At 48.7% G+C, this 27,826-nt stretch overlaps 1 long non-coding RNA gene across 1 annotated transcript; it reads right to left on the bottom strand.

Annotated features, from left to right (window-relative positions):
- Positions 1–420: 420 nt before the first annotated feature.
- LOC120638537 lies at positions 421–13,629 on the bottom strand. Its single transcript, XR_005660237.1, has 3 exons — positions 13,444–13,629; positions 8,298–8,407; positions 421–708 (listed from the first exon to the last, which is right to left on the bottom strand). It is a non-coding gene; the product is annotated as an uncharacterized LOC120638537 (long non-coding RNA).
- Between the last annotated feature and the right edge of the window lie 14,197 nt (positions 13,630–27,826).

Raw genomic sequence — 27,826 nt, 5'->3', positions numbered from 1 at the left:
CGTCAGCTGTGTGACTTTGGGCAAGTCACTTAACTTCTCGGTGCCTCAGTTACCTCATCTGTAAAATGGGGATTAAGACTGTGAGCCCCACATGGGACATCCTGATTCCCCTGTGTCTACCCCAGCGCTTAGAACAGTGCTCGGCACATAGTAAGCGCTTAACAAATACCAACATTATTATTATTATTATTATCTTTTCCTCTTCTCCCACTCCCTTCAGAGTCGCCTTCGCACTTGGATTTACACTTTTTATTCCCCCCTCCTTCAGCCCCACAGAACTTTCGGACATAGCGCTAATCGATTTCTTTATATCCGTATCTGTCTCTCCCTCCGGACCGTAAGCTCATTATGGGCAGGGAACACGTCTATCAACTCTCGGGGCCACACCTGGAGAGTTTCCAGTACTTTACCAGTCTCGGCTACGGGAGGGAGAGTCCAGCAGAGGCCCGTCCATTCCGTTCCCAGTTTGGGCGGCGGCTAGCGGAAGGCCATCGGCTGCAAGTCAAAACGCACCTGCGCCGGGCAGCCGCGTCGCGGGAGAGAGTCGAGGACGGAGACTCGGGTTTACTGTGCAGCGGTAAACCGCTTTCGGATTTTGACCAAGAAAACTCTCTGGATCCACTACCAGAACGACTGCAGGTGGAGAGCGGGCCGTTCTGGCAGAGATGTGGCCACGGCGGCGCTATGGGTGGGAAGCGACTCGACGGCCTAAGACAAGACAAGAAGCAAGGCGGAAGAGGATAGGGAACGGGAGAAGGAGGAGGAAAAGGGGAGGAAGGGGGAGGAGGAAGAGAAAGAGGATGTAAAGAGAAGGCCAAGACATCTACATCCAGCAATAAACATCACACCCCAGTATCTCTCCCCGATACCTCCAGCCTTTAGCACAATCGTCTTCCTCTGTAAAGCTCTTGGGTCGTTCGTGCTTTGCATCCTATTCATTCAATCGTATTTACTGTGCGCTTACTGTGTGCAGAGCACTGTACTAAGCGCTTGAATCGTATGAATATTAATGGATGAAGTGGAAACAGTGGAGGATGGCGTGAGCTCAGTTGTTTTCCCTTAAATAGGGACAGGAAGGATACATTACTCTTCTTTAATACCTATAAAAATGCAAAAGGGCTCATCTCCCACAGATCCACGATGCACGGCACCTAGATACTCTCCAACGCCGTAACTCGAGGAAACGCCAAGGAACATGTTTAAGGGAACCAAGGAAAGATCATTTTTTTGTTTTGTTTTGCCAGACACTCTTCCCATGTAGATTTCAGTGAGAACCGAGTAGCTCGTAGTAAAGACGACATCCAAACGTATTTTGAAAGGGGCTGGGTGGGCTGAGGAGACGATAAGAGAAAGGGGAGTGGATGTCACTGAATTCATTTTTCCTGTCCCCAAAGTAGCCCCTTCCCAACACCCAGAAAACTTCCTGAACATTTGCAACCTGCAGCAAAGCCTGGACTTGACGTCAAGGTGCTTAGAACAGCGTCCGACACTCAGTAAGCGCTTCACAAATACCATTAGAATAACGCTTTCGACTCAAGGCTGAAGCGGTGTGGCCTATTGGTTAGAGCACCTGCCTGAGAGTCAGAAGGATCTGGCTGCTATTCCCGGCTCCATCCCTTGTCCCGGCTTCATTTCTCTGGGCCTCAGTTACCTCGTCTGTGAAATGGGGATTAAGACTGTGAGCCCCACGGGGAACAGGGACTGTGTCCAACCTGATTAGCTTGTATCTACCCCAGCTTTTAATATAGATCCTGGCACATAGTAAATGCTTAGTAAATATTATTTTTAAAAAAAGCTTAGGCACCTGCATGTCTTCCATAGAAACAGTCACCCCAATACTTACGTATTTATTCATACCCATCCTCAGCACCTGTGTATATGTGTATATTCAATTATACATCAATTATTTGTTCCGATTACTCTATTTGTAAATATTTGTATGTCTCCCCCATCAGAGAATAAGCTCCCTGTGACATTTGTTAAGTGCTTACTATGTGCCAGGTACAAGCGAAGTGGGTTGGACACAGTCCCTGTCCCACGTGGAGCTCACAGTCTTATTCCCCATTTTACAGATGAGGTAATTGAGGCCCAGAGAAGTGAAGTGACTTCCCCAAGGCCACACAGGAGCGGAGCTGGGATTCGAATTCAGGTCCTTCTGACTCCCAGACCCATCTCTATCCACTAGGCCCCACTGCTTCTCTGTGGGCAAGTAACATGTCTCTTACTTCTGTTAAACCTTCCTAAGTGCTTACAACAGGGCATTGCACGCCGTGGGTGATCGGTCCATACATTTTCTCCTCCCGTGGCTCAGTGGAAAGAGCACGGGCTTTGGAGTCAGAGGTCATGAGTTCGAATCCCAGCTCTGCCGTCTGTCAGCTGTGTGACTGTGGGCAAGTCACTTCACTTCTCTGTGCCTCAGTTACCTCATCTGTAAAATGGGGATGAAGACTGTGAGCCCCACGTGGGACAGCCTGATTCCCCTATGTCTACCCCAGCGCTTAGAATAGTGCTCTGCACATAGTAAGCGCTTAACAAATACCAAATACCAACATTATTACTAGAAAGCCCAAATGGAGACTTAAGTCGCAATGGATATTCACTCTGTCCACAAACGCGCAGAGGGAGTGCAGGTAACTGAAGGGAAACAGGTCCTGCCTGATAGTGGAAAAAACCAGCAGATTTAACTCTCCTAGAAAGTCATTAGTGAGATCCTGATTTTTTCTAGAAATGGGAAACTTGCAGATGCCTTTAGCTCTCTTGATGCTACTGACGTGGAAGGCGATTGAGGTTTTTCCTTAAATATGATTTTAAAGTGGGCTCACAGTAGCAGTAAGAGCTCGGTAAATATGTTTAATCCAACGACAGCCAGAGACCCATCTTCTTCTTCTTCCCAAGTCCCCGCTAGGAATATCTCAACTGGTTTTTCCTTTTCTCTCTCTATAGAATCTCATCTGAAATAGGAAGCCAAAATAGAGCGATAAGAGATGGAGTGGGGCCGGAAAGACAGGGGTATTCAGCAAATAGTGAAATTGTGAAAAAGGGATGATGTATCTAAACAAAGACGACTCTCTCCTACAGTAGCTCTTCAAATCCACGAAGAGGACTTACTGAAGCAGTTTTAAAAAGTACCTGCCCTTTGGCTGGGCTTTATTTCTTATTTAAGTTTGATCGTAGAGGATTACAGTTAAGTCTCTTCATGCTGAGGCTAACACCTGGTCATTGTCCTGTGGACAGGAAATGATTTCATCGAGCAGTTTTATGGACACTATTGGAATGCACTTGGCTACAGATTCATTCATTGTCATTCAGTCGTAATTACTGAGCACTTACTGTGTGCAGAGCACTGTACTAAGCGCTTGGGAGAGTACAATGCAACAATAAATGGACACGTTCCCTGCCCACAACAAGCTTACAGCCTGACGGATCGCATTTCAGGAAGTGAGGCACCTCCGCCCACCTCCACAACACACATACGCACCCAAAAAACCCCCCAGAACCGTTCAAAGTTTATCGACGGAGGGAAAGAAAAATAGCATGGCCTAGTGGATAAAGCTCGGGCCTGGGAGTCAGAAGGACCTGGGTTCCAATCCCGGCTCTGCCACGTGCCCGCTGTGTGACCTTGGCCAAGTCGACTTCGCCGGGCCTCAGTTCCCTCATCTGTAAAATGGGGGTTAAGAGTGTGAGCCCCATGTGGGACGGGGACCGTGTCCAACCTGATTGACTTGTATCTCCCCCAGCGCTTAGAACAGTGCTTGGCTTATAGTAAGCTCTTAACGAGTACCATTATACATATTGATCCCTGAGTGCCCAAGATTAAGCACTGAAATCTCCGCCGGGCCCTTGGGTGTTATCGAAGGATTCTCATCGTCAGATAACAAGGCAGGTGGGCTGCCGGGGGAGAGGCCGCGGATCGAATCGTGGGTGCGTTTGGCCTCTGCTATCAATTAACCGGATCTCGCCGGCAGTTGTCTCTGATGGACTGTCACTTAATTTGAAGAACATGTCTACCTCTGATCGGTTGCCATGGCAAACAATGTTTCATTGTTAAGGAGGGACCGGTGATCCCCACTTGAGTTAAGGAAAATCCGCCTGCTCGTTATCATCCGGGGCTAGAGCCGGAAGGTCAAACTACCCGGGGACAGGAAGGAGGGGGAAAGGAGGAGGGGAGGGGAGCGTTTCCCGGGGAAAAACCCTTAGGATTAATCCCAGTTGCCGATGGGACTGGTGGTCTATTTTTGACAGCTAGGAAACAAGCCGTGAAAGTATCCACCGTCACACGTAACCACGGGAGCTAGTTGGACTGTTCGGTGGAAGCTAGTTTACAAAGTCGCATTTTTATCGTTTGGCAAAATGGAAGCAGTTGGAACCAAACAATTTTCTTTTGGTTCGGGGAAAATACCCAAATCTAATCTAATTTGCCGCAGCTGGTCAGCACCTGCAGATGACGGTTTAAGTACTCTGAACATTACACACTTATCTTTTAAATATTGATAATGCCATTTTTCATTTGCGTGACATGAAATCCCACAGGGAATAATTATGCTAATAAACCTTAATGATTCTTGCAAATAAATGATCAAACAAAATTGCTACTGTTGATTTATATTAATGGATGCCTTTAGGAGGAGATTTGTCAGGATGTGCTCCTTCTTGAATCCCAATTCATCTTATTTAGCAGAAGAATGTACATAGTTTGTTAAGTAGATGAAGTGTTTAAAATATAATGTGTTCATGGAGTTTTGCTGTTCATAATGTTGGAGCATTACCATCCTGCCTTATGGCAAATCTGACTTTAATGGTTTCATTGTATATAATCTCTCTCTTTCTCCTCCCCCCAATAAAACAATCAAATCTCCCCAAACCCCACCTGGTTTCATTCACTTTTCTTGCTTTTACTTAGATTTTCCTCCATTTTTTGGGTACGCATCAAATACCAGGATAATTGAAATTGACATATATATATATGAGAAGGAGAGGGAGATTTGCTCGTAGACTGAGTTTAGCCAGGAGAATGGTCAAAGGAAATCTTCCCCCGAGTAGCAGGAAGTCTTCGAGTTACATGGGCCAGAAAGACATAGATGGGAGTAGAGCAATTGTTCAGCTAGGAGAAGGGTGAGAGGAAATTTTTAGTTATAAAAGATTTCCTGCTATTCTGGTGCAAAATATTTGATTCCCAAGGGCAAAGATTCTATATTTGGGGCTCTGTCGGAACCCCCTTGGAGCCTGGCACATTTTCAGGGAGGGGAGGTGTGAAGAGGGGAGTGGGAACTAAATTCTGTCTCCACCCTTTACCAATTTGTCAGTTTCTCCTAGGGCAAACTCGAGTCTACTGACGTTTCTTTGGTGCCCCTCAAATCCTCCTTTTTGTGTGTGGTATTTGTTAACCGCTTCCTAAGAGCCAGACACTGTATTAGAGAAGCAGCGTGGCTCAGCGGAAAGAGCCCGGGCTTGGGAGTCACGGGTCATGAGTTCGAATCCCGGATCTGCCACTTGTCAGCTGTGTGACTTTGGGCAAGTCACTTAACTTCTCTGTGCCTCAGTTCCCTCATCTGTAAAATGGGGATTAACTGTGAGCCTCACGTGGGACAACCTGATTACCCTGTATCTACCCCAGCGCTTAGAACAGTGCTCAGCACACAGTAAGCGCTTAGCAAATACCAACATTATTATTATTAAGCTCTGGGATGGATACAAGCTAATCAGCTTGGACGCAGTCCAGGTCCCACGTGGGGCTCACAAGTCCTCTCCCCATTTTACAGGTGAGGTAACTGAGGCACGAAGAAGTTAAATGACTTGCCCAAGGTCACAGAGCAGACAAGTGGTGGGGCCAGGATCAGAACCCGGGTCCTTCTGACGTCCAGGCCCTATCCGCTAGGCCACGCTGCCTACGGACTCCCTACGGAATCTTTAGCAAACCTTCCCAGTTTCATTTTGTGATTCTCAGCTTCCCAAGGGCTCAATACAATCCACCACACCAAATGGGCTGGAAAAATCATTCTCTGGAAACCACCGGTTCAATGGGAATTTAATAGGTCTGAAGATATCACTCTAACCTTTTTGGATACTAACGTATGTATTATTTTTGGTTCCACCACCAGCACAGTCCTTTACGCCCTTGCAGCCGTGAAAGCATTTAATACGGCAAATTAGCGAAGTGGCAAAAACACGAGGAAATGCTAAATCCCGTACAGTTAAGCTGAGGCAGAAAACGGGAAACGTAGCGACGGAGGGAAGAAGTGCGCTAGTGGATAGAGCGTGGGCCGAGGTTCTAATCCTGACTCCGCCTCCTGTCTACTGTGTGACCTAGGGTAAATCACTTCCCTTCTCCTTGCCTCAGTTCCCTCCTCTGTAAAATGGGAATTAAGACTGTGAAGTCTCATGTGAGTAGGGTTTATCTATTCCAGTGATTAGTACAGTGCCTGGCACATAATAAGTGCATAACAAATACTATTTGGAAAAATAGTCTTCCTGTACCGTATCTAGTTGTGCCAATTGATGAGTCACATTATACTGGAACAGATTTGGAAGATAGGAAGAACGTTCCTGAATTTTTCCATCAGCGATATCTGAATTAGGCAATGAAACACATGTTATAGCAGGGACTCAGAGAAGCAACATGTCCTAATGGAAAGACCACGGGCCTAAGAGTCAGAGGACCTTTCTTCTAATCCCAGCTCAGCCACTTCTCTGCCGTACGACCTTGGGCAAGTCACCTAACTTTTCTGTGCCTCAGTGGCCTTACCTATAAAATGGGGACTAAATTCCACTCCCTTCTAGTTAGGCTGTGAGTCCTATGGGGGACAGGGATGGTGTCCAACCTGATTATCTACTTTGGTTTAGGCTTCACATGCTAGGCACTTAACGAATACCACAGCGATCACCTAGAATTCAATGACAGTCAACAAATTTAGCACCAGTGGAATATTGGAGCATAGATTCATCCGGAAATCTTGATCCATTGGGTTTAACATTTCAAGGGCACGGTCCGTTTTATTCTTCCACTTCCTCTAGACTTTCTTTAGAACTGTTAGGATCTGTCTTAGCCCAGGCAACTCCATCTCGCTTTCCCTTTCTCTAAGAGGAACCCCTCACCCAGCCCGGAGCCCCGGGCCCCTTTTCCGGGAAAGACATCTGCTTATTGGGAAGTACTGAGCCTGCTGATGCCCAAGCTGGTGAAATCTGTGGTTACTCTGCGTACTTACCACTCCATTACTGAATCACTGGACCTACAATACAACTTCTTTACTCGCGTGAATAAAAACCGAAGAATAACTCTACTCGGGGTCTTGCTACGACCTAGAAATGGGGAAAGCTTGACCATTCTGCAGAATACAGATTTGAGACCCACCCAGGCTCTAACTATGTCACTGACCAGGCAGAGCAACGACCGGGCAGAGATTGCCTGCAACAGGACCTTCTAGATTGTAAGCCTGTAGCCGGGAATTGTGTCTACCAACTCTGTTATATTGTACCCTCTCAAGCGCTTAGTACAATGCTCTGCACACAGAAAGCGCTCGATAAAAACCATTAAAGCGGCATGGCGTAGTGGATAGAGCACAGGCCCGGGAGTCAGAAGGTCAAGGGTTCTACACTCAGCCCTGCCGTCGGTCTGCTCTGTGACCTTGGACAAGTCACTTCACTTCTCTGTGCCTCAGTTACCTCATCTGGAAAACGGGGATTAAGATTATGAGCCCCACATGGGACAGGGACTGCAGCCAACCCGATTTTCTTGTAGCCACCCCAGCGCTTAGTACAGAGCCTGGCACCCAGTAACTGCTTAACAAATACCATCATTATTTTATTATCGAACCAGAGAAGTTCCAGAGAAATTCTGGTATAGGGAAAGGTTTATACATTGGGGAAACCCTTTATGCTTACTTCTAATTTCTGTTTGGGAAACGTGGGAGTTTGCTCGGCTCCTTCAGTTTGAGGAAAACCAGAGTCACCGATAATCATTTTAAACTTTTCCGGGTGCTGCTCGGACAGGTGGCCTAGTCGTATTAATTAAGAGTTGCGAGTCCTAGATTGATAGAGTTAATGTTGGTATTTGTTAAGCGCTTACTATGTGCAGAGCACTGTTCTAAGCGCTGAGGTAAACACAGGGGAATCAGGTTGTCCCACGTGGGGCTCACAGTCTTAATCCCCATTTTACAGATGAGGGAACTGAGGCATAGAGTTGAAGTACTTGACCTGATGGTGATCATTTAGGTTTTTCTCCTTTCACCGTGTGTCACGTCACCTGAATTACACTATTGCAGGTAAAATCCAATTTGGGTATTACTGTTCTCAATGCTTACCTGATGGAGATGAGTCTGCATCTAAGATTACATTCCTCGGGCCTCCTGGGAATAGAGACGGAATATTCCAAGGGGGTGAAAGCAGAGACAAACCAATACCTGGAACCGGTCTGAAACAAACCAAACGTTTTGCCCCATGTGAGCAATCAGTAAATACCGTTACTATAGAAAGTTTCAGTGATGAACATTATTTTCAAACCACTGATCCCTGACTTAGGCCTCTCTCTTGTCAGAAGCCTCTTGCCGTGCTGTCTTTTCCCACTGTTCCACGCTTGCAGAATAACTCCTGCCTTTGGTGGAATCCAACAGATAATAATAATAACGATGGCATTTGTTAAGCGCTTCCTATGTGCCGAACCCTGTTCCAAGCTCTGGGGTAGATACAAGGTAACCAGGTCGTCCCACGTGGGGCTCACGGTCTTAATCCCCATTTTCCAGATGAGGTAGCTGAGACACAGCGAAGCGAAGTGACTTGCCCAAAGTCACACAGCTGACAAGCAGCAGAGCGAGGATTAGAACAGATGATACTTTAGGGGACATTAGGTCCAGCCCACTGTTTCAGGCCCGGGCTTGGGAGTCAGAGGTCATGGGTTCGAATCCCAGCTCTGCCCCTTGTCAGCTGGGTGACCGTGGGCAAGTCACTTCACTTCTCTGGGCCTCAGTTACCTCATCTGTAAAATGGGGATTAAGACCGTGAGCCCCACGTGGGACAACCTGATTCCCCTGTGTCTACCCCAGCGCTTAGAACAGCGCTCGGCACATAGTAAGCGCTTAACAAATACCAACATTATTATTATCATTCTAAGCGCTGGGGGAGATACAGGGTCATCAGGTTGTCTCACGTGAGGCTCACAGTTAATCCCCATTTTACAGATGAGGTCACTGAGAAGTGAAGTGACTTGTCCACAGTCAAACAGCTGACAAGTGGCAGAGCCGGCATTCGAACCCATGACCTCTGACACCCAGGTCCGGGCTCTTTCCACTGAGCCACGCCGCTTCCCTTAGACCAGTCCGATTCATTCGTTCATTCAATCACATCTGTTGAGCGCTTACTGTGTGCAGAGAACTGTACTAAGTACAATCCTTAGCTCAATAAATACCCTTATAAATAAATAAATAATAAAGAAAGAAAGAAAGAATACATATGATTGAATGAACAGGCCAGGGAACTCAGAACACTCTTCCCCGCCCTTCCCGCCCCTCCAAGCGTACGGGGGAGAAATCCGTAAATGTTAACTAGTGATCATAATCGTGCCGTAATCCGGCTCTGAGCGATCGCCGCCCGCATTAGCAACGGAGAAACGAGCGTACGCCAGGAGGCAGACATTAGCAAAACATTAAGAAGTGTGCTTTCTATCTCCAGAGTTTTCAGGAAGTCTCAGGCTCCCAGGCAGAGAGCCAGACTGGACGGAGACGGGCCGCTCCCTCCTGCGGGATGCGTCAGCCTGCGCCACGTTTCAGCCCGCGTCGAGGGTGAGAAACGCGACCGACACGGGCCGCCCCCAGCATCAATCGGTCAATCGCTCATGTTTACTGAGCACTTACTGTGAGCAGAGCACTGTACTAGGTGCCTGAGAGTATGACACCTGGCTTGTAGACTGTACGCTCATCCTCTAGATTGTAAATTCACTGTGCATAGGCAATGTGGCTGTTTACTGTTACAGCGCTTAGACCAGTGCTCTGCACGCTCAATAAATACGATTGAATGAACAGACACGTTCCCTGCCCGCAGAGAGCTTACGGTCTAAAGGGGAAGACAGACGTTTATATGAATAAACGTTTATATGAAACCCAGGTGGACGGGGAAGGGGCAGACGCTCAATCCCACGTTCTTGCCGAAATCATTTCGCACCACGCAGTTGTGGCGTGGCCCAGTGGGTACCGGCCGGGCCTGGGAGTCGGAAGGAGCTGGGTTCCAAACCCGGCTCCGCCACTCGTCTGCTGGGTGACCTTGGGTAAGTCATTTCACTTCTCTGGGCCTCAGTGACCTCATCTGTAAAATGGGGATTTAGACTGCGAGCCCCACGTGGGACACCCTGATTACCTCGTATCTACCCCGGCGTTTAGAACAGCACTTGGCGCATAGTAAGCGCTTAAGAAATGCCGTCATTATTATTATTCTATGTCTACTGTCCTCTGTTGAGCGCTCAGTAGAGCATTCTGCCCCCAGTAGACGCTCAGTAGATATCATTAACCGACCGTCTGACTTCCATCAAATCCAACCTCTGTAACCAAACAGAATAACAGATGTGGGCCCGGAAAGTGAGCCTCGACAGCTGCTCGCCGCTCGACGGCCCCTGGCCAACGCACCCTGAGAATTCTGAAAACGAATACGGTCACGACCATAAATCTCCCATCCCACCTTTCTGGAAAACGCCGCCCGGGTTATCACGATACCTTCCTTAATGAATGCGATCGTTCGGTTGGCCGAGCCAGGGCCGGGGGAGCGGCCCTCCCTAATCTCTTTAGCTTCAGGACCACTCTTCCTTCAGACGCACCAGCGGCCGGCCGACCATTTATCAGGATGAAGGACGCTCTCTGGGGGGAAGCCCGACGACAGGACAGCCGGGCTTGAGTGACGGCCCGTCCGGCAGAGATCGACTTTAACGAAGCGCCAGATAAACAGGAAGATTAAGAGGGGGCAGCCTCAGCGACAAGTTTAGAGCACTTCGCCTCCGCTCCCAAGAAGATGGAGGTTCCCCACTGGCCTGGCGAGTTACGGAGCCGGTTCAGCTCGGCTTCCTCCTAGATTAGGAGGCGAAACCTTCTCCCCTTCCCTCCCGCCGACCTTTAGATCGACCGGGCCTTGGCCCCGGCTTCATTCGAACAGGTTTCCCAGCTCTTTTCAGAGGATATGCATTCTTTTGGCAACCGGGACGCAGATGACTTGGCTAACGATGTTTAGAGACCCTCAAAAGCATCCAGAAATATACATCCTGTTGTCCATCCCCTTGATTCTATTTATCGTGATTAAGTTGTCTTGTTTCTGTCCGTCTGCCTCCCCCGATTAGACCGTAAACCCGTCAGAGGGCAGGGACTGTCTCTGTCTGTTGCCGAATTGTACATTCCAAGCGCTTAGTAAAGTGCTCTGCACATAGTAAGCGCTCAATAAATACGAATGAATGAATGAATGAATCCAGAAATATACTGCCTCCTCGTCAGCGCGGAAGCTCGTCGTGGGCAGGGAACGTGTCTGTTTACTGCTGTATCGTACTCCCAAGCGTGTAGTACGGTGCTCTGCACACAGTAAGCGCTCAATAGATACGACTGAATTATTTGTTTAAAACATCAAAGAAATGGATTTCCCTCCTCCCCGGGCCAACTGAGGGCAAATTCATCCCAAAAGAGATTCCACATCTAAAGGGTAGGGCTGGAAACGAGAACAGCAATAAGAACCCTTACGAAGAAGAGCTCACTGTATGCTCAGCGCTGGGGCGAATAAAAGATAACCAAATCGATAATCCCCAAGGATTTAAGTCCCGCGGTGTGAAAGTAAGTTGTCCTCTTCCATGGATGAAAAGCCAGAGTAGGTTAATCCGATCCATAGAGCTCCAGGCCTTTAGAGTTTGGTCAGATGCGTCCGGACAGGTTTCTGGTCCCAAATCAGAACGAAGTAGAGAAGAGAATACTCTCTGCCACTCGAAGAAATGTCCCCTGGGTTTCACGGACGCCAAGAGGAGATGACTCCTTCCCATTTGTCAACAGCAATCCCCCTGCTTGAGGAATCTCTTCGAAGCGGGAACAAGGAGTGCGTTAAATATGGCAAGGTCTAATAATAATAATGGCGGTATCTGTTAAGCCCTTAGTATGTGCCAAGCACTGTTCTAAGCACTGGGGTAGATACAAGGTGATCAGGGTATCCCATGTAGGTCTCACAGTCATAATCCCCATTTTACAGATGAGGTAACTGAGGCATATAGAAGTTAAGTGACTTGCCCAAAGTCACACAGCCGATAAGCGGCAGAGCCGGCATTAGAACTCACGACCTCTGACTCCCAAGCCCGCGCTCTTTCCACTGAGCCATGCTGCTTCTCTGACGCCCCCACCCACGCCTTGAAGAGAAGCAGCGTAGCCTAGTGGATAGAGCACGGGCCTGGGAATCAGAAGGACCTGGGTTCTAATCCCGGCTCTGCCGTTTGCCTGCTGCGTGACCGCGGGCAAGTCACTTTACCTCATCTATAAAATGGAGATTAAGACGATGAGTCCCACTGGGACAGGGACTCTGTGCGACCCGATTTGCTTGCCTCCATCCCAGGGCAACGTACAGAGCCTGGCACCTAGGAAGTGCTTAACATACCACAGTCATTATTATTAATAACAATAATAATAATGTTGGTATTTGTTAAGCGCTTACTACGTGCAGAGCACCGTTCTAAGCGCTGGGGGAGAGACAGGGTCATCAGGTTGCCCCACACGAGGCTCGCAGCGTGGCTCAGTGTAAAGAGCTCGATCTTGGGAGTCAGGGGTCATGGGTTCGAATCCTGGCTCTGCTGCTTGCCAGCTGTGTGACTTTGGGCAAGTCACTTCACTTCTCTGTGCCTCAGTTCCCTCATCTGTAAAATGGGGATTAAAACTGTGAGCCCCATGTGGGACAACCTGATCACCTTGTTCCCCCCAGCGCTTAGAACAGTGCTTTGCACATAGTAGGCGCTTAACGAATGCCATCATTATTATCATTACTAATCCCCATTTTCCAGATGAGGTCACTGAGGCCCAGAGGAGTGACGGGACTCGCCCACAGTCACACAGCTGCCAAGTGGCAGAGCCGGGATCGGAACCCGTGACCTCCGACTCCCAAGCCCGGGCTCTCTCCACTGAGCCGCGCGGCTTCTCTATTATTATTAAGAGGGTGTCCGGGTGTGGGTCTCCTTGTAACCCATCGGGTAGGGCTCGGCCATTTTGCCAAGTGCCATCTTTTCTTGACCTTCTTCAAACCCCCAGGTGAGGGAAGGAGGGTGCGGTTCTGAGACAGCAGATGACCCTGCAATTCAAACCCCTGAACCCGGCTCCCCGCTTCTTCCAGAGGGACCGGGAGGTGACGGATTGGGCGACCGCCCATCCAGGATGGCGGCGGACGGGGCCCTCCTGCCCGACGACCGGATCGCCAAACCAAAATCGCCTCAGCCCGCCCCTGTTGACCTCGCACCTGAATTCCCAGCGGCGATCTGCTCCTGCGTGACGTCAGAATTCCAACCGGTGGCTGAGATTCCTTTTCTCAATGGATCGGTGACAACTTAGAGTCAGTCGGTCATATCTATCGATCGCTTCCCGAGCGCTCTTGGGAGAGTTCGGTATGACGATATAACAGACGCGGTCCCTGCCCGCAGCAAGTTTACAGTCTAGAGGGGGAGACAGACATTCATAATAATTACGGTACTTGTTAAGCGCTTACTATGTGCCGAGCACTGTTCTAAGCACCACGGTAGATGCAAGTGAATCGGGCTGGACACGGTCCCTGTCCCACGTGGGGCTCGTGCTCTTAATCCCCATTTTCCAGATGAGGCAACTGAGGCACAGAGAAGTGAAGCGACTAGCCCAAGGTCACACAGCAGACATGTGACGGAGCTGGGATTAGAACCCAGGTCCCTCTGATTCCCAGGCCCGGGCTCTATCCGCTAAGCCACGCCGCTTATCGTATAAATGAATAGTCAGCGAGGGGCAAGTGGTAGGTCCGGCATATACCCGTATTTTGTGCACAGATGAAGACCTTTTCCTTTATCGAGGGGGAGATTTCACGTGCTTTCAAGCTTCCTTCCCGGGCAGGGAATGTGTCCGCTAACTCTGTCGTACTGCACCCTCCCAAACGCCTAGTACCGTATTCTGCACACAGAGAGCGTTCAATAAATACTACCGATCGACTCATTCCTTCCTGGGAAGTTGGGCAGATTGCCTTTCTGTTCAGTGGGGCCCCAGAGTGGACAACTGCAGCCGAATGTGCGGAATCTGACTTGAGCCGAGGACCGTAGCCTTTCCCGACACCAAGTGGCTGGAACTTGTGCTCTGGGGCCCTGAAGGGAGTTTGAAGGCCCCGGTGGGCAATGGAAATCGTAGGGTACGTTTACAGCCGAAAGTAGAACGGGGAAAAAAAATTCTAATCTTCCGGAAGAATCTGCACCAAACGGACAATTAAATGGCCGAAAAAACCCAAAATGGTGGCCCTCCCGCCCGATCGTGTTTCAAAACCTGTGGGCTCCCCTAATGTCCGTCATCTGCTTTGACCAGATCACCCCGCTTTGGAGCTGGGTGAATAGTCAAAGCTAGCCAGACCCCACCTTTCGGAGCTGGAAAGCCGGACTGGAATTTGAAAAGTCACCTTAGGCTTCACCTTAGCTTCTTCACTCATTTAAATACCTAAAAATTATATATAATAAAGTATGTACTTACATTAATGCCTGTCTCCCCATCCAGCCTGTAAACTCGCCGCGGTTAGGGAATGTATCTACAAACCCTGTGGTAATTTTTTTAATGGTATTTGTCAAGCACCGTGTGACAGGCACTCTCCTAAGCCCTGGGGTGGATAATCAGGCAATCTATTGTATTTTTTGAGCACTTACCATGTGCAGAGCACTACACTAAGCACTTGGGAGAGCACAGTCTTTACCTCATCTGTAAAATGGGGATGAAGACTGTGAGCCCCACGTGGGACAACCTGATCACCTTGTATCCCCCCCATCGCTTAGAACAGTGCTTTGCACGTAGTAAGCGCTTAACAAATACCACCATTACAATATAACAGACCCACTCCCTGCCCACAAGGCGTTCACAGTCTAGAGGGCGAGACAGGCATTAATAGAAATAAATAAAATGACAGATATGGACATAAGCTCTGTGAGGCTGGGAGGGGGGAAGAGCAAAGGGAACAAATCAGGGCGATGCAGAAGGGAGTGAAAGGAAAATCGGGTTGGACACAGTCCCCGCCACGGTCTTCATCCCCATCTTACAGATGAGGGAACTGAGGCCCAGAGAAGTTAAGTGAGTTGCCCAAGGTCACACAGCAGACAAGTGATAGAACTTATATTCTCCCAAGCACTTAGTACAGTGTTCTGCACACAGTAAGTGCTCGATAAATACCACTGATGACGTTCTACGACTGGTGGCGGTAATAGTAAGGCTTTCCCAGTCGCCTCTATCCATGAAAATGTTTGGATTGAGCGGGCTGAACTGCCGCTGAGCGGGGCTGTGGTCGCGGGTGGAAAAGCATGGGGAATTGGTTAACAGGGGAAACCGTGCAGCCAAAAGCATCAGTAGATTCAAGGATAAATCCATGGATCAGACGCCAAGACGGGGTTACTGAAGAAACAATTAGGCAAAGAGAAGGGCAAGGTTAGGGACGGAGAGGGAGCAAAGTTCGAGGTGTTGGATGGTCCATCCTTCGTGCCCTCCAAGCAGCAGCATGGTACGATGGTTAGTGCGCGGGCCTGGGAGTCGGAAGGTCAGGGATTCTAATCCCGGCTCCGCCCCTTGACTGCTGTGTGACCATGGGCAAGTCACTTCGCTTCCCTTTGCCTCAATAACCTTATCTGTAAAATGGGCATTAAGACTGTGAGCCCTATGCGGCACAGGTACTACTACTAATAATAATGTTGGAATTTGTTAAGCGCTTACTGTGTGCAGAGCACTGTTCTAAGCGCTGGGGGATACAAGGTGATCGGGTTGTCCCACGTGGGGCTCACAGTCTTCATCCCCATTTTACAGTTGAGGTAACTGAGGCACAGAGAAGTGAAGTGACTTGCCCACAGTCACAGAGTTGACAAGTGGCAGAGCTGGGATTTGAATCCATGACCTCTGACTCCCAGGCCCGGGCTCTTTCCACTGAGCCACGCTGCTTCCCACGAAGCAGCCCAACCCGATTCGCTTGCCTAATAATGGTGATATTTGTTAAGCGCTTACTATGCGCCGAGCACTGTTCTAAGCGCTGGGATAGATATGAGGTCATCAGGTTGTCCCACGTGGGGCTCACAGTCTTCATCCCCACTTTACAGATGAGGTCACTGAGGCACAGAGAAGTGAAGTGACCTGCCCACAGTCACAGAGTTGACAAGTGGCAGAGCTGGGATTTGAACCCATGACCTCTGACTCCCAAGCCCGGGCTCTTTCCACTGAGCCACGCTGCTTCCCACGAAGCAGCCCAACCCGATTCGCTTGCCTAATAATGGTGGTATTTGTTAAGCGCTTACTATGCGCCGAGCACTGTTCTAAGCGCTGGGGTAGATACGAGGTCATCAGGTTGTCCCACGTGGGGCTCAGTCTTAATCCCCATTTTCCAGATGAGGGAACTGAGGCACCGAGAAGTTGTGACTCGCCCAAAGTAACACAGCTGACGAGTGGCGGAGCAGGGATTCGAACCCATGACCTCTGACTCCCAAGCCCGGGCTCTTTCCGCTGAGCCACGCTGCTTCTCTAGCCTATTAGGCAGGTTGGACACAGTCCCCGTCTCGCACGGGGCTCACTGTCCTAATCCCCATTTTACAGATGAGGCAACTGCAGCCCGTAGAAGCGAGGGGACCCGGCGGCACTAGAACTCGGGTCCTCCCGACATCCCGTCAGGATGGAATAACCGGATCCGGTCTGCGGTGCGGTTCGGCTCCGGCCTCTCCCACCTGCCCGTAAATCCCCCCTCGGCGGTTCTTGAGCCAGCGAGGGGACGAACCATGTTCTCTGTCTGCCGTCTGTTTGAAAGAGTCGATAGAAAGTTAAATCGGCGGAGTGGGGGAAACGCACATCACATTTAAATGAGCGCAGGGAATAACAAAGAAAACAGATGAATCGCATTACAGGTGTCTGGGAGAAAAGCAAGATGGGGCTGCAGCTCCACTAGGAGAATCTGAACGGCTGTCGACATCGAACCCGCCCGCCCGGAATTAGCCGGCGAAAGCCCTTGAGCGGGTTTTGTGGGTTCCCGCTGCTTGGGCCGGAGTTCCTCCTAGAATTGGAGTCGACGGGGTGCGCCTTCAATTCAGGGAGCCTCGCTCCGAGACCCACTGGATCCGCTGGTGATCGGTTGCCGACGATCGCCCGGTTGCGACTCCTGACTCTCTCCGTGATGTCGGAGCCGGAAACGGGAGGAATTACTTCTCCTTCCTGGGCCCCGCCGTTGAGACGATTTCCCCTCCCTGCCTCGCGAACCTCTCCGAGCACGAGGCGTGGAGGGCGGGAGGAAGACGAGATGTAGGGTTAAAGCCAGGTGAATTATGAATTCATAGGGTAATTCACAGGAGAAGCGGCGTGGTTTAGCGCAGGGGGTGCGGGCCTGGGAGTCGGAGGTCCCGGGTTCTAACCCCGGCTCCGCCACGTGTCCGCTGCGTGACCTCGTTTAGGCCACTTGACTTCTCTGGGCCTCAGTTACCTCATCTGTAAAACGGGGATTGAGACTGTGAGCCCCCGTGGGGCAGGGACCGTGTCCAACCTAACTCGTATCTACCCTAGGGCTTGGAACAGTGCTTGGCACACTGTGAGTGCTTAACAGTGCCTGGCATATAGTAACCCACTATAGTTACTATAGTAGCAAATACCGTAATTATTATTATTATTATTAAGACTACCATAATTATTTACCCTCTTGCTTGATTAGGATTGAAAGGATGAAGAACAAAAGTTGCATCGCACTCACAATAGGCCCTGTTTTCTCTATGGAACGGCAACTCACTTTCCACTAATCAAATCAATGAATGGTATTTTTATTCACGGCTTTCTTTTTTTTAATGGTATTTATTAAGCGCTTATTATGTGCCAGCACCGTTCTAAGAGAAGCAGCGTGGCTTAGCGGAAAGAGCATGGGCTTGGGAGTCAGAGGTCATGGGTTCTAATCCCGCCTCCGCCACTTGTCCGCTGTGTGACCTTGGGCAAATCACTTAACTTCTCTGTGCCTCAGTTACCTCATCTGTAAAAATGGGGATTAAAAAACGTGAGCCCCACGTGGGACAATCTAATTACCCTGTATCTGCCCCGGAGCTTAGATCAGTGCTCAGCACATAGTAAGCGCTCAACAAATACCATAATTATTAAACACTGGGGTAGCTACAAAGTAATCAAGTTGGACACAGACCCTGTGGGGCTCATGGTTTTCATCCTCATTTCATAGATGAGGTCGCTGAGGCCCGGAGTTGCTAAGTGACTTGCCCAAGGTCACACAGAAGACAAGTGGTAGAGCCAGGATTAGAACCCATGAACGCTACGCTGCTTCCTTGTCAGTTGGAGATCCCCACTTTTTCCAATATTTGGGGTGCTGGGGGAGGCCCCCTGCCCACTTAGAGAAGCAGCGTGGCTCAGTGGAAAGGGCACAGGCTCGGGAGTCAGAGGTCATGGGTTCTAATCCCGGCTCCGCCGCTTGTCGGCTGTGTGACTTTGGGCAAGTCACTTCGCTTCTCTGGGCCCCAGTTCTCTCATCTGTAAAATGGGGATTAAGACTGTGAACCCCACGTGGGACAAGCTGATCACCTTGTATCCCTCCCAGCGCTTAGAACAGTGCTTTGCACATAATAAGCGCTTAACAAATGCCATCATAATCATCACCCCCACCAGACCCTCCTCGGAGAGGTGGCACATTCCCTCTTGGGACTTAAACTGGGATGGGTGTCCCTCCTTTTATAATAATAATTATTACTGTGGTATTAATATGTGCCAAGCACTGCGCTAAGCTCTGGGGAAGATACTAGATAATCGGGTCCCACATGAAGCAGCATGACCTAGTGGATAGAGCACGGGCCTGGGAGTCAGAAAGTCATGAGTTCTAATCCCAGCTCTGCCATTTGGCTGCTGTGTGACCTTGGGCAAATCACTTCACTGGGCCTCAGTAACCTCATCTGTCAAATGGGGATTGAAACCGTGAGCCCCCACACGGGACAGGGACTGCGTCCAACGCGATTTGCCTCTATCCGCCCCAGTGCTTAGTGCCCGGCCCATAATAAGCGCTTAACAAATATCATTATTATTATTATCACATGGGCCTCACAGTCTAAGTAGGAGGGAGGACAAATATTGAATCCCCATTCTGCAGAGGGAACTAAGGCCCAGAGAAGTAAAGCGATTTGCCCAAGATCGCACAACAGGTAAGTGGCGGAGCCGGCATCAGAACCCAGGTCCTCTGACTTCCAGGCCCGGGCTCTTTCCACTAGGCCCAGGCCGCTTCTCTCTTTGCCAAGGAGGGTGACGGGGGATGAGCTTATCCCTCTCTCCAGGGTAAATCCCAACCCTTCGTGACCGCGCCGGAACCAACCAAGTAGATCCCGGAGTACCCGGCTGCCCGGGGAACCTACCGGACTCTGCTCTCTCTCCACCAGCCCAGGGAGGGGGAGAGGTCTGGGTCTCACGGCTGCAATTACGAAGAGCCGGGTGAAGGATCTAAAAAAAAAAAAAAATCTCTTCCGAGTGGCAAAAATTCTGAAAAAAAATCAAGATAATTACAGCACTAGCTCATCGTGATTTGCTGGGCTATTTTTAGCCGAGGAGAAGCTGATGGGCTGGGAGCTTTTTGCCTATTTGCATTAAATCCTCCGTGGCTCCTCGCTGAAATGTGGGCATATGCTGAGTCCATGTGAGAGCCATCACTGGCACTTGTCATAAGAATTAAATCCCTCTCAAGCCTTGTTTACAGCTCAGCTCTTGTCATACGGCTCCCTTGAGCTTCATGGCTGGTGGGTTGTTTTTTTTTTTCCCCCTCCTCCGGCTCCGCGGAAGATTTAATTTCTTTTTTGTTTATGTGTGTACTTACACTTGCAGGTGCAGAAAAGAAAAAAAATTGCTGTACCCAGATGTTTTGAAGCCGCAGTTGCATGCATACAGCTCAGATTAAGTAGAAAAATTGCATCAGATAAAGCCGCCGCTTCTAGTACAGTATTCTATAGGGTATTTAATAAACCTATCATGTTTCACTGACAATAAGACTCTCGGATTTAATTTTAGGAAGAGAAGAATATTTTAGACGGTCGCCGGCTTAACTCATTTATTGCTGATTTTTGCGGGGCACTCTATCAATTTTGAACGCGACCCAATTATATCTCTTCCATTTTCGATTTGGCAAAGAATCTTCCCGGACCGAGGCAGACTGAGGTTTCAGTGGAGCTGGGGCCGCCCAAGCTAGGTCAGTCAGCTTGTTATTGAATTAGGTAGACATCGGGGAGTCAAATGAAGATTTCACCTTAGTCTTTTAAGGCTACACCGGAGAGACGAAACCCAAATTATCTTCCTTTTTGATTCTCTCACTCTCTCTCTCTACCGTCTTGCCTGCCATTCCTTATGAAATTCTGCTCAGAAAGAGCCCCCTTCCTTTCTTAACGGCCGTACGCCATGCTGATCTGAACTGAGCAAAATCGACTTAGTTTTCAGCTGCGATACAGCCCCGTCTGAGGCTTTGTTTTAAGGTGTCCTTAAACCATTTCCTCCGTTCTCCTGGCTTTCATTTTCCCAATCTCAGATTGCCGGGCAACAGCTCCTTGGGTCTCCTGTTACCATTCATTCCCCACACGGTCTCCACCCAGCATAGCCGTGTTGATTTGAGCCTAGTTTCGAGGCTTGGAGATCCACTTTGCTGTTCGTGCTCTTGTCTCGCCATCCGATATTGAGTGTGGCCTGTAAGAAGCAGCGTGGCTTAGCGGACAGAGCCGGGGCCTGGGAGTCTAATCCCGGCTCTGGCGCTCGTCTGCTGCGTGACCTGGGGCAAGTCACTTCGCTGGGCCTCAGTTTCCTCATCTGTAAAAGGGGGATTAAGACGGCGAGCCCCATGTGGGACAGGGACTGTGTCCAGTCTGACTAACTGGTATCCACCCCAGTGCTTAAAACAGTACTTTGCACACGGTAAGTGCTTAACGAGTACCTTAGTAATAATTATTAGCTCTCAAAAAGCCAGCTGTAGTGCCTCTTTGAGATGCAAACCCATGTCAGGTGGCACTAGACTGTACTAGTCTTACTAGACTGGATTTACTAAACTGTAAACACTGTGGACAGGAAATGTGTCTGTCCTAGTATAGCAAACTCTCCCAAGTGCTTAGTCCAGTGCTCTGCACAGAGTAAGCGCTCAAATACGATTGACTGAGATGATGCTGGAGACCCCCGGGTTCGTCTGGAAATGAGTTATAAGACTCACCTGCTTATTACTCTTTAACTCCATGATCTTGGCTGGGTGTGCCTTTCCCTGGTCCAGCCTGCAGAAGTGGAGGAGGAAGAGAAGGGGGAAGAGGAGGAGGAACAGGAGGAGAAGGGAGAAGAGGAAGAGGAGGAACAGGAAAAGGAGGAAGAGGAGGAAAGTCACCCTCAGGAAATGCTGATTTTATGAGGGAACCTGCCTCCTTCCACTCTGAAATGATTAGGGGGAATGAGGCCTTGGGGTTAGTGACCAATGGGAACAAAGCAGTCTGGTTGTGAACAACGGGGAGAGTACAAGGGACTCTCCAATTTGAATTTTGACTCTGGCTCTCCTCTTGGGAATAATTTCTCCCCCCACCCCCCAGGGGGTGGGATTATCTTCCTCCTCTTCCTCATCTTGCCCACCCCCTCCGCTTCCTCCCCATCATCGACAGGAAGTATCGAGTCCCTACAATGTGCAGAGTTCTATATTAAGCATTTGGAGCACACAGAGAAGAAGTATAATGCCACATCCCTAGCCTAAGGAGATAGTCTGGGGGAAGACAAATGGCACAAATTAATGGAAAAAGCATGGTTAAAGGAGTGTGAGAGTAAAGATAAATAAACTCAAGAAGTACATAAAATGGTGAGAGGTTGATAAACTTGGCACGACTTGGACGTTAGGGGATTAATGACAAAAGGCCTCTCGGGGCGGATGACACTTTTAGAGACAGGAGAAAAGGCAAGGCGAGGAGGTGGGGGAAAACTGTCACCAATGAATCGGGGGCAGGAGAGTAAAAACTGCCGAATGGCTGAGAGGAATGCTTGTCATGGAGAACGAGGGGCAAAAGTTTGGGAAAGAGAGCAATAAAGTCCTACATCTACTTCTTTTTTTAAATAATATTTGTTAAGCATTAACAAGATGCCAGACACTGTTCTAAGGCCTAGGGCAGATACGAGAAGCAGAGAAGCCGTGTAGCTCAGTGGAAAGAGCCCAGGCTTTGGAGTCAGGGGTCAGGGGTTCTAAACCCAGCTCCACCACCTGTCAGCTGTGTGACTCTGGGCAAGTCACTTCACTTCTCTGTGCCTCAGTTACCTCATCTGTAAAATGGGCATTAACTGTGAGCCTCATGTGGGACAACCTGATTACTCTGTATCTACACCAGCGCTTAGAACAGTGCTCTGCACATAGTAAGCGCTTAACAAATACCAACATTATTATTATTATTATTATATGAGGTAATCAGGATGGACACAGTCCGTGTCCCACAAGGGGCTCACAATCTTAATCCCCATTTTACAGATGAGGTAACTGAGGCCCAGAGAAGCTAAGTGACTGTTCAGTGACTGGCTCGAGGTCACACAGCGGACATGTGGCGGAGCCGGGATTAGAAACCAAATTCTTCAGACTCCCAAGCCTAAACCATGCTACTTCTATACTGGGGGATGCTAGCCCCTAAAATAGGTTGGGGTTCAAAGCTTGGAATTCAGCCCAGCAAGGAATGGATGGATTCTGTCAGCAGGGTCTGACGTGTTCGTTTCGTGCTTTACTAACAGGGAGGTTTCCGTTTGCTACTTCAGGTTATCGCCGATCCGCTACGGCAAGAAGCAGCTTGACGATTCAGGGACCCTTACGTAGTTTGCTCGCTCTGGGGACCATTCATGCGTTTCCCACCACTCTGATCCCCTGCCACTAGCCCTGAGACCTGTGGACCACCCCCCCCCCCAACTCCCAAAATCAGGATGGGCCTTCTCTCAGAGTTAAAGGTCGGGCTGAGGGAAGTGAAGCTGTTAACCGAAACCCCGAAAAGGAAAGGTAAAAGGAGAAAAACAAGAAGATGAATTAGAATCCACACAGGACTCACAGACCAAGAGGGAAGGACAGCAGATATTTATTTTATCCCCATTTTCCAGAGGAGGAAACTGAGGCACAGAGCGGTGAAATAATTTGCCTCAGGTCACGGAGTAGCCCCGTGGCAAAGCTGAGATTAGAACCCAGGTCTCCTGACTCTCAGGCCCAGGATGTTTCCAGTAGACCATGTTTCCTCTCCCAGCCAGACTGCCAACCTGAGCTTCCCGAGAACAAGACCTCCCTTGATTGAGGGCTTACTGTGTGCAGAGCACTGTACTGAGCGCTTGGGAGAATACAGTGCAACAGAATCGGAAGTCACGTTCCCTGCCCGTAATGAGCTTACGTTACTCTTCTGTGGAAGAGGCCTAGTTGTACCTGGGACTTGTATCTGAGAGGGGTTTAAGACACCCTCTTCTCCGCCACCCAGCGTACCCAGCGGGGGCTCAATAAATGCTGTTCTTTTTTTAAATTGAAAGGAGACTACGATGCCATAACTACAGGCCCACTGATGCTCACCGCTACTCAGCCTAGACTGGAGAGATGTTGGCCTTCCTTCCGCCATTTTAATATAAGAACATTTAGTTCTTAAGCCAGGGGGGAAAGAAAATCATCCAGTGCAATCTCCGAAACAGCCGGGGATGCGAAATCCTTGATGGCAGCCAAGTAGGGCAGAATGCCAATTTCATTTATTTTATTACCTTTGCCCCTCCTGGTGAGAAGGTGCAAGCTGTTAACTGTTCCGTACTTATTTGGGAGGCTGGTCTAATGAAGCTATGCTCCAGCAGATAGACTATTGAATTAACCAACAATGAATCCGCAAAGGCCTAGGTGGGAACTTTACACAAAGTCACCGATGTACAACCGGAAAAGTCAGTAATGACTATATAATTCATGTCAACCCTCACACCAAATTGCATGCCGGTTAGATATCAAAATAGAAATTGAATTAGGCCTCAAGCATTTGCCCCTCGATCCCCTTGCTGTATCCTTCTCGTATGGCATCCGGTTTTGAAAAGCAGCTAAGCGATGAGGTTATCTCCTGATTAACAGTTTGATTTTCTTAATGTAACTTGACTTGCCTGTTAGACAAGCATCATTAGAACACAAATGATGGATCTCTTATCTTTCTATTACTCTCTCAACATCTACGTTTGTTAGAGACTTGATTCGAGTGCCCTGTCAGTTTGCGGACTAAGAGAAAAAAAGTCATCCTTTAATACAGTGTACTGATAAATTACCATTCCGGTTACATCTGTAAAAAAAAATAAATCAGATTCTCCTGATTTTGAAGAGTGAAATACATAGGATCACGGGGGCAGAAGTACACATAAATTACAATCTAGTGCTGAGACTCTTGCATTTATTATCAATCATATTTATCGAGCGCCTCCTGAATGGGAAGAACTAATAATAATAATTATGGTATTTGTTAAGAGTTTACTGTGTGCCAGGCACTGTTCTAAGCGCTGGGGTAGATATGAGATAGTCGGGTTGGTCGCAGTCCCTGCCCCACATAGGGTTCACAATCTTAATCCTCATATTTCAGATGAGGGAACTGAGCCACAGAGAAGTAAAGTGACTTGCCCAAGGTTACCCAGCAGACAAGTGGCAGAGTCAGGATTAGAACCCATGACCTTCCGAGTTCCAGGCCCATCCTCTATCCGCTAGGCTTCTACTAAATGTATCTGGACTACGGGATAGAGCAAAGGTCTGGGAGTCCGAGGAACCTGGGTTCTAATCTCAGCTCCGCCACTTGTCTGCTGCGTGTCCCGGGGCAGGTCATTTCACTTCTCAGTGGCTCAGTTCCCTCATCTGTAAAATGGAGATTAAGACTACGAGTCTCTGAGGGACAGGGACTATGACCAACCCTATTATCCTGTATCTACTCCAGCGCTTAGAACAGTGTCTGGCACACAGTAAGCACTTAACAGATATTATTATTATTATTATTAAGTCCTTCTGACTCCCAGACACGGGCTCTATCCACTAGGCCAAGCTGCTTCTAGTAATAATAATAATAATGTTGGTACTTTTTAAGCGCTTACTATGTGCAGAGCACTGTTCTAAACGCTGTGGCAGATACGGGGTCATCGGGTTGTCCCACGCGAGGCTCACGGTTAATCCCCATTTTACAGACGAGGTAACTGAGGCCCAGAGAAGTGAAATGACTTGCCCACAGTCACACAGCTGACCAATGGCGGAGCCGGGATTCGAACCCGTGACCTCTGACTCCCAAGCCCGGGCTCTTTCCCCTGAGCCACGTCTAGTCTTGCATGGCTATTAGAGAAGAAGAGTAATAACAGCAAAGCACTGATCTTGAAAAGCCCCAGGAATAGGGGAGCCTTTAGCCAACGCTGGCCTATGAGTTATATTTTCAATTGAACTTCTGGCACTATATATAGATTCCCCCCTTGGAGGAGCCTAACATAGCAGAAACTTTCTGGAGTCTCGTGGTGTCTTTCAAGAAAGGATTTGCTAATTATGCTCAAGTGTACCCAAGCCTGTTTATGATTACAATTGCAGCTCTGGCTCATTAGGGCTGCTGGGGGGAGGGCGGAAATGCTGGCTCGTTTGCAATCGGAATGGATGGGGCGAGGGGAGGCACGGCCTGCTGACCCTGTCGGCCTTTCCGCTGGGGCCTGTGGGAAAGGCAGAGAGCGTCTGCCCGTGAAGATCTCTTGAATCGTCCACTCTATGTTCCTCCCGACACCGGGATGCGGAGATGCAGGGAGCTTTTCTAGAACGTTCCAGCGCTTAGATCAGTCCTTGGCACATAGTAAGCGCTTAACAGATACCGTAATTATTAAAGCACAGAGCCGGAAAGTAGTGTGGCCTGGCGGAGGGGCACAGCTTGAGAGTCTGAGGACCTGAGTTCTAATCCTATCTCTGCCATTGCTTGCTGTGTGATCTTGGGCAAGACACAACTTCTCTGTGCCTCAGTGTAAAACGGGGATCGAATCCTACTTCCTCCTATTTAGTCTGTGAGCCCCATGTGGGACAGGGACTGTGTCCAACCTGATTAGCTTTTATCTACTCCAGCTCTTGCGCAGTGCCTGGCGTATAGTAAGCACTTAACAAATACAATTAAAAATTATAACGATGGTTACGCTTACTACGTGCCAAACCCTGGGGTAGTCACAGAAATATGAGACGGGACGTAGCCCCGGCCCCACTTGAGACTCACAGTTGATTTTATCCCATTTTACAGAGGACAAAACTGAAGCCAAGAAATGTTAAGTAGCTTGTTCGAAAACCCGCAGAAGGCCAGAGGCAGAGCTGTGATTTGAACTTGAGTCCTCTAACTCCCACTCCCTTTTCCAACTAAGCCACGCTGCCTCTCCGGGCACTCGCTCCCTTCCCGAAAATGTAGGCAGGTATTTTTCCTACCTGTATTTACTTCCCTGCTTTATTAAATAGTTTATTTCTACCCTCTTCCACACTTTTTCAGCTGAGAAACAACGGGGCCCAAACAGTCTGCTCTTCTAAAACCACTAAGTTTTCTCCATTAACCTCTCCACTTCGGCATCTGAGTTCCAAAATTAAGCCTTTTGCATGCTCAGAAACTTAATGAATGCAGAGATTGGGTCATCGGACAATAATTTGAAAAATTTGACTCTACCAAATCTGGAAATTATAGCTCCCTCATTAGCATCATCGGACACAATGAATTAGGTCACTCTCTAGCTCTTTCTGCTAAACAGTTAAAAAATGGTCTGACATCACCACCAGCAGAAAGAGTCTGAAGTAACAGGAAGCTTGATTTGTTTATATATATATAATGCAACAAATCCCCAATCAAAGAGAAAAGAAATCCAGCTTTACACTCAACACTGAGATCCCTTGATAAAAAGATTATTGAAAGGTTTCTGGGCTGTGCTCTTTCACAGGCATTTAAGGAGCATCGGGAAGACTGCATGCCTGTGAATAGATGAGGACCAAACCAGAAATGTTCATCGTGCTTTAGTAGCGATGGTATAAAGTTTGTTACTGAATTAGGCTCAGAAATAAACTAGGAATAAGACCTAGGGAAAAATCCTCAACTGCTCCAAGACATCTTAGTTATGGGCTCTAAAATCTCCGGCTGACGTTGACCAGAAAACAGCTCTTTGTACTCGAACTCCGGAGTTTGTGAATTTGGTCTGTAATGGCTGAAATTTGTTCCTGGGGTTTTTGAAGGGTCTGTTTCTAATATACCAGCTTTCTCACTTCACAAATCAAGGAGCCAGATCAGGGCCTGGAAAACAGATTTTAGAAGCCCCGTTACCTCTGGCATCGAGCCGCCAGCCAGCCAGAAGTGGCCAACTCCACCTACCTCTTTTAAATTCCCCGCCCAGAATGAGAGTCCCAAAGGTGCGGAATATATTGTCAATATATTTATTGAAAGTAATGGCCGCTCTTCCCTTCTGACTAGTTGGGCTGAGTTTCCTAAGTTCATCCCTTCCTCCTTTTTTTATGGTATCTGTTACGCCCTTACTCTGTGCACTAAACAGGTCCCTAAACTAATCGGGTTGGACATGGGTCCCTGTCCCACGGAGGGCTCAGAGTCTTAATCCCCATTTTGTAGTCATTGCTGCGGCCACTTTAAACAGGTCCTGCACATTGGAGAGAAACTTTAGGG

Source organism: Ornithorhynchus anatinus, chromosome 8, assembly GCF_004115215.2.
Source record: "Ornithorhynchus anatinus isolate Pmale09 chromosome 8, mOrnAna1.pri.v4, whole genome shotgun sequence".
NCBI classification, from domain to species: Eukaryota; Metazoa; Chordata; class Mammalia; order Monotremata; family Ornithorhynchidae; genus Ornithorhynchus; species Ornithorhynchus anatinus.
Note: the sequence above shows the minus strand (reverse complement) of the source record. Positions and strands in the feature narration are given on the sequence as shown.